The sequence below is a fragment of the Rhipicephalus microplus genome, chromosome X, assembly GCF_043290135.1.
Source record: "Rhipicephalus microplus isolate Deutch F79 chromosome X, USDA_Rmic, whole genome shotgun sequence".
NCBI lineage: Eukaryota > Metazoa > Arthropoda > Arachnida > Ixodida > Ixodidae > Rhipicephalus > Rhipicephalus microplus.
In genome coordinates this window covers 267,759,998-267,766,732 of record NC_134710.1, presented here as the reverse complement: position 1 = coordinate 267,766,732, position 6,735 = coordinate 267,759,998, and positions in this window count along the sequence as shown.

The following is a 6,735-nucleotide window of genomic DNA, read 5'->3' as shown; positions in this document are numbered from 1 at the left end:
GAATGCTGCGTGAATGTCAACCGTTTGACACGCTATGTACACGATTGTGTACACCACTTGATTTTTCTATTTGTATTTGTAGGGGCTAAGAAACATCAAAATGTATTGACTTTCTAATCTCTTCATTAGACTTCGTTTTGCAGCATACAGTTGCATATTTATTTTTATTTTATTTACTCTCAAAATCCTTACGACAATAATAGAGTGGACTGGTTACAAAGTAGACAAGAAAAATGCAGCATGAAAAGTTATTAAACAAAGAATAAACTCATCATTATACAATGTTAGCTGTGTAAGGACAACAAACACAATACATAATTCAGCCTGTAAATACAGAGTATTAGTCTATTTTGGATAATTACAGAATACTGAGTAAAGTTTATTGGAAAACAATTACTAATAGTGACATGTCTTCAGGTAGTTGGTTTCAATGTACCAATGTACAAGATGAAAACACTGGCAGTTGCATAATGCGATGCCAACCTTATGACGAGGTCACTGCAATGGGATATGTACTGAGGATTCAGGATTAGTTAGTCATGCAGGGTGGTATGACAGAATAATTTGTGAAATAAAGCCAAATGGGATATTGTTCATGGGGGTGCAAAAGAAGCAATGCTTCAGCTGGATTTCATTGAAGTTATACCAGCAATGCAATTACAGTGAGAAGGTTTCAAGCGGATAGTTATTCTGTACAAACGAGTGAATCAAGTTGTCGTGGCAAGGGTCTTGCACAGAAGAGGCATATTCAAGTTTGGGACGTAATAATGTTTCATACAGGAGTAGTTTTAGTGTATATCGTGGTTTTGAGAAGTTGCAATGTATGTAGAATAACTTGTAATTGGCATTATTAGTAACATATTCAGTGTGAGGTGCCTGAGGTAAGTTCAATGTGATAAGAACGCCTAACTATATATATGAGCTGACCCGATTGTGTAAGACATTTACCTAGTATGTTAGCAAGATGCCTGCATATCTTCTTAGGCACATTTGCTTATATTTACGCATGTTTAAATCTATTTGCCATGTGCTGCACCAAGCTGCTACAGTGTTGAGGTAAGATTGGAGAAATGAACTGCCATTACTTGTACTTACTTTATTGAAAATTACGCAGTAATCTAAAAAAGATTAGGTAAGATCGGAGGAATGAAGTGCCATTACCACTAGTTTATAGACGTCCACATTTATAGACATCCACATTTATAGACGTCCACATCTCTTTGAGAAACATAAACTAGTATGCAAGCAGTCATCAAGCTTCTAATCTTCATAACTGCAAAAATATTAAAAATGTATGCAAAGGAATAAGCTATTTTTTATCCCCAATGCCAAAAGACATACTAAACTGGGTGTATTATACTGTGTCTATAGGTGCTATTATGAATATTTTCATAGCATTACAAAGACTCAGCATCGATATGTACAGCTGACTGAAATGCGTGGCCTCCACATTTGACCAGCAGCTTCCGTTAGCAAGTATTTTTACATTTTCAAGGCCACTTGTGGCAGCCTCAGTTGGTCTACTTTTGTTCAGAATGCTTCTTCAAAATTAAGAAATATATTGCTTTTTCTTTTTACAACAGGTTATAAATCTTAGAGCCGGTTTACTATTTCCTCTGATTTTAACATTAAATTGCAGTGAAACGCCAAGTTGATAGGCTGAAGAGGTGTATAGGCATTTTAGACAACTCGTGCAAGAGCTTTCAGAGCTTCGCAGAAAGTAGACATTGCTGGCATTAACCGATATATTTGCCACCATGCCTGTGAAGGCTTTGCAAAACAATTTCCAGAATATATTTGCCTTTGCTGCATTTTCTACCTGGCATATGCTGTGTTACAAGAGGCAGTTGAACTATTTGCTGCATTGAATTTAATATCTGTTTCTAAAGTGTATACTATTGAATTGTGAAGTCTTATTGCATCTTATAATCCTTGCAGAAATCAGGCAGTCATATGCACGGATGTTTATTTGAACAGGTACATGCGTAAGGACTGGCTCTTACCTATACAAGGTTGGATGATGAGGGGTCTAAGCAAGCAATGATCCTGTGATACTTCGAACGGCATTTCACCCCAGCAAAGCATTGTTTTTAAATGATGCAAAAATAAAACAAGGTGTAATTGCAAGATTCTGGGTGACTTTTATGGTCTCATAGTTTCCTAAAAGTAACTCTGACACTGCAGTCGTTCAGTTGCCATGGGAATGATGGGTACTTCACAGATTTGCCTAGTTTTCGTGTTTGCAGGCTTCCCATGCACTTTTGGCTGTGTTTATAGCTATGCATTCATTTTAAACCTTTTCTAAACTTTGCCTTGTGGCAAAGATAATTCAGGCCACACGGAGCTAAAAGAACAAACATTAGACACATTCGTGTACTACCCATCCCTGCCATGCTAGCTGAAGCGCTGTGCATTGCAGCTGCCACAGACACTAGCATCAAAGTTCCCTATGTTTCATTCAAAGCATGTTCTATGCTTTAGAACATCCTCCAGTGTATCTCTATGCATGGTCTGCACTCCTGCTTTTATTTCAATTTCGTGTGACGACTATGTGGCACTTGTGGCCAGGTATGTTTTTTTTTTTTACTTGCCATCAAGTTTGCATGACTGCTTGTTGGACAAGGGCGGGTTGTAGAAAAAAAAAGAGAAAACATCATGTCGAGGTGCTCGGTCGCATATTATAACGTTGCCCGAGCCCCCACAGCTTCACCGCATTGCACATGCATGCTGAACTGAAGCGCCAAAAAAGAAACCACGGGCGCTTTTTTTCTGCAGGACGCACCAGAAAAAAATTTGTTTTTGTTCGAACCTTACTCGCGCTGATAGGCAATATTTAAGCAGCGGCGTTCTTTTGCCTTAATGATGGCGTATTATCTTGTCCGTGTAATATACCAAGGAGGCGTTGAATATACGAACTATTCATAATGCGTAGCTTAGAAGTCAGTGCTGAGCATCAGCTAAAGCTAATTAACGCTGAAGTGACGACCGCGACGTAGCGGAGTGTGATTTTTCCGAAACCCCCTTTCTGACCAGCGAGGAGGCAAGGCTTGCGACAAGTACGTCATCGCGTCTTTTTGTGTTGATTGCATTCGATTTAGTAAACACCCAAACTTACATCGTTGATAACAGGCCGGAAAAACTTTGGGCAGAGCGAGGAGTGAAGCGCAGCGGCGATACAAGGCGCACGCACTGCTTGAAACATGAGCGATTGCGAGATGTCAATCGTAGAGGGTTTTCCTTTTCTTGATCACATCGTTCCAGTGCCCACTTGCGTCATGAACGAGTCGGATTTCGGGTGCGAGAGGCGACAGGTGGGCGCACACAATTTCTTCGCGAGTATCCAACTCAATTCCGCGCAAATCCAAAAGCTTTGGCAGGGCTTTGCTTTGCGAGCAAGGCCCCCGCTGGTGCAGCAGCCTCCCGGCAACACTATGCGAAAGTGCGGCGAGCTACAGCGCGATGACACAGTTAGGCCGGAAGAAATGCATTCCCTCCAAGAGCGCCGGACCGCAGTGCATTGTGGGGGACTCTATCCGCTCGCCTTTGTAAACTCCCCGGCTGGTGGACTCCGGTCGAGACAGCAGGAGGATAACACCGGAGATGATTATGATCTCCGCCTCCCGCGCTCGGCCCACGACCGAAAGCATTCCGCGGCGCCGGCCTTCACTTCGTCCCACTTGTCGCCGTCTAGCTCTGGTGTTGCGTGTACCGGGACTACTTCTTATTTTGAGAGTGGGTAATGATAAGAGTACGTCGTACTCTACAATGGGAGAGCACGGAGCCGTCCCGTGGGCATTCCTTGGCTTTAGAGTCCTGCCGAAGGACCGACAGGAGGGGGGGGGGGGGGGGGTTAGAAAAAGTGGGTAACGATTTAGAGTACTTGGTACTCTACTATGGGAGAGCTTAAAGCCGTCCCCAAGGCGCAGAACAACCCTCGAGGAGAGTGCTTAACGAGGCATGACTACCGACTGCACCCGGCATCGGCGAAACTAAAAAAAATGCGGCCATAAAACGTGCGCCAGCGTTCGCGGAGATCTTAGGTGCGCTATTTCACAAAGTGTTGTATTTTTTAATTAAAGTTTATTGATTCAAGCAGTGTTTGATATGTTAATCTGATCTTTTATCGAGATAATTGTCATTTGTGGTGCGGTTTTTTATAGTTGCCTGTAAAGACCACATTTTTTGTCGCCGCCGCCAACAATTTTTACTACGCCACCGACGCCTATTGATCGGCGCGCCACCGCCGCTGCTGACAAGTCCTTTCGACGTGAAGAGTGCGCCATTAAAAAGATTTTTTTTTTTTTTCAGTTGACCTATACGTCTATTCTGCAACTTCTGTCGCAAGTAAATACTCAGTTGTTTCTTAATTCTGCTCAGTTCGCAAACGCATCGCAATCTTTTTGCCTGCCACTACAAACTTAAATGCCTGGACTAAAAAAAAAAAAGAAGCTTAAGTGCTCCTAAAAATGTGAACATGTAGTGTGTGTTTCCATTTAAAGGTGAATATCAAGCTACTTTCGAGCTCACTGTAGTTAAGCAAATCTCGGTCAGTGACAGTGCCAATGGTGGGGTTTGCCAAGGACTGTCCACATATTCTGGCTGACGAGTACACGTCTCGGGCAACCCTTCCTGGTCAGATAGTGCTTAAAGTGTGTCCTTCTGATACTAGTTTTTTTTTTTTTTAGTAAGCATCAAATTCGAGGCAAATTCGTTTTTGGAGAATAGGTCATCAATACTCGTCTCTAAGTTATTTCATCAGAAACAACTGCCTTTTTATTTACGAATAACGTGCGTGGGTTTTCTTCTCACTTAAAAAGGGTGCACTAGTCCGGCCTTGGAGGTGGCTACCCACTACTCCTACATACATCGCGGACGCCCGACCCACGGCATAGGGAGCTTCTCCCCCAATATCAACACGTAGTTATGGCATGTAGGCAGTAAATACCACATTTACTTCTACAGTGAGAGCTGTTATGATGATCACAACGGTAGTTTTTGGCGTCGTAGTTGTCCGCTGGTGCTGGTGTGCGTAAACTCTATCGTACGAACTAGGAGTAAAATTAAGTAAACGTAATAGACGTTAAGGACACAATGGGACTCGAACCCGGGTGTCCTGCGTGCCAACCCGGTATTCTACCACTAAGCCGTGCAGGTGTTTGGAACTAAGTTGGAAGCAGGCCTGATTTCGGGAAATAAATCTCGTTAATATTAGTAATAAAGTGTTTTAGAATACAGCCAGGCGTCACTTAATGCGAATCTCATAATGAGTGAGTTGTTGAATGCCCCGATTCCTTGCAGGCACCTCAGGCATAATTTTTCATGGCCGTCACCAGTGGCGTACCAACTCTTTTCCGAGTGGTGGTGGTGGTGGGGGGGGGGGGGCAAATGTACCTCACTCGTCACCAGGTAATATATATATATATATATATATATATATATATATATATATATATATATATATATATATATATATATATATATATATATATATATATATATATATAGAGAGAGAGAGAGAGAGAGAGAACTTCATGGACACGCTCGCAGTTGCATATGAATTTGCCATCACAGAGCTGACACGACGCGCTTTCTTATATACTACGATGTTTTAAGCCCAATTTCCGCGTCCAAAATGCAACGTTCATCTTGCTATCACGGCTCTTTCTCCCTATTGTGCTTTGGTACTTAACATGTAGATACCACAATGGTTTGTATAATAAATTTACCATGGATGTTAGTCGTCGGTATGGAAATGTACCAAGCGTCAACGAAAATACACCCAAGTTACACGGGGTATTGCTGCCAAACACCAAGACATACATTCGGAAAACCCTCCTCTATGAATGAACAGTAAATATTTTGTTACCCCTAGAAAGGCACATTTTACTTTCGAATTATAGGCCGATTACCGTGACGGAGGGCTCAACCATGTTTTTTCAACGAGTGATTGCTGTTCGATTTTTTTATCAGGTATATTACACTTTCTTGCATATATTCAGGCTTGTGTGTGTATTATAATTTAGTCTCAACACTATTTCTGCAGCGTGCAACCGATAATATTATTGCTATTGTTCTATTACTGTTGTTACCTTATTATCAACTTCTCAACCTTTTCATTTAAAAATGTATAATTTATAGTGTTACGGGCATACTACATTGTTTACACTCATCGTATTTGTATTGACATTTCTAAAAGGCCCCCAGGCACATGCATAAATACGCCAATACAATCGATTTAAATATTTTTTTTCTTTGCAAGAACCAATTTTAGGCGATTATAATGTCAAACTACCCGCATTGCATCATATCTAAAAGGTCGTTAGCTGTATTTAGTGTTTGTAAACAGTCTTTGTCAAGCACACAGCACCAGTTTGTTAGGCGAGGCGAAAATTGACGCGAAAATTATCCATCGCGTAATGACCACTGATGAACGCCCACGTAAAATTATATTCAATTTGGCATATTGTTTACCTTTTGTTCTTCGGCATTCAAAATTTTCTGTGTGCCACAAACTCGCCTGCTTGTTAAAAGGCATCACGAAGCTGGAGAGCATCTCCTTGTAAATGCAATTCAAGTAGGCTAGCTGCCAATTACATATGGAGGGGCTATTTCTTGGAAGTGGTGAGATGGACTAGTAGCACAATAAAATATTTCTACTTGAAGCATAATGGTGTTTAGTAGCTTGTGTGCTTATCTATCTCTGTGAGCTCACACTCACTGACAAAAAGAGAAATA